A 1,005-nucleotide genomic window follows, 5' to 3' on the forward strand; every position below is an offset into this window, starting at 1 on the left:
TTATTTTTTTCTTTCTGCATTTCATAATCTGGAGGCTTTCTGACAGATAAAACTTGAAGAGATGACAATAAAGTAAAGATCATTGTTTTGCAAAAAATAAATAAATAAATAAATGTAAAGGTCCTTTGTACTCTGACATTTGTCTTTTGTACAGTTGCTGCATATTCATAGTCACTTTTTGTAAACCCTTGAGTAGTGTAAATAAAACAGCTTTCTGCTTCCAGAGATACATTTAAATCAATATTACTTTCAAACATCTACATTTTTTCTAACACATGGTTACCTGTTTATTTCTCATATTCTTCTATGTTGGGTAAATTCTGTGTCCCCTCAGGCTTTAGATTAAACTGAATTAAAAAAAAAAAAAAACCTTTGTGCTGCTGGTAATATTTTCATAAAGTAAAATTTTCTTATAAGGATACATTGAAAAGTAGAGGAAAGATAAAAGATAAGGGAGTAACTGGAAGTATAAAAGAAGAAAAAAGGTAAAAGGAAAAAAAGGAAGAGGAAAGATGTTTCATTTTTTTATATAGTAGGGGGGGATATGCCAATTTTTTAGGCTTTACTATTTCTGAAAATTGTTAGAATAACTAATCTCTAAGAATCTTAACCTTTGCAACTGCCAGTAATTGAAATCACCTTAAAAAAATTACAAGATTCATGAAGGAAAATTATACTTCTTTATTGAAATTATCATTCCCTGCTAATAGAGTTTCTTATTAAAAAATCTTATAAAACACTGGAGACCTTTCAAGAGATAATATGCTAGATGTGCATTCACTATAGACAATTTTCTTTTGGCTCTTAGATGCTATTAATATAGCATTCCAAAACATTTTTGAAAATGACACCTTGTGCATGCAATGGAGTTATAAAAATTATATAAACAATAATGTAGATGCAAGCTATTATATGAAAGTGAAAGTGAAGTCACCCAGTCATGTCCGACTCTTTGCAACCCCATGGACTGTAGCCTACCAGGCTCCTCCCTCCATGGGATTCTCC

The sequence above is a fragment of the Bison bison genome, unplaced genomic scaffold, assembly GCF_000754665.1.
Source record: "Bison bison bison isolate TAMUID 2011002044 unplaced genomic scaffold, Bison_UMD1.0 scf7180017466011, whole genome shotgun sequence".
Lineage (NCBI taxonomy): Eukaryota > Metazoa > Chordata > Mammalia > Artiodactyla > Bovidae > Bison > Bison bison.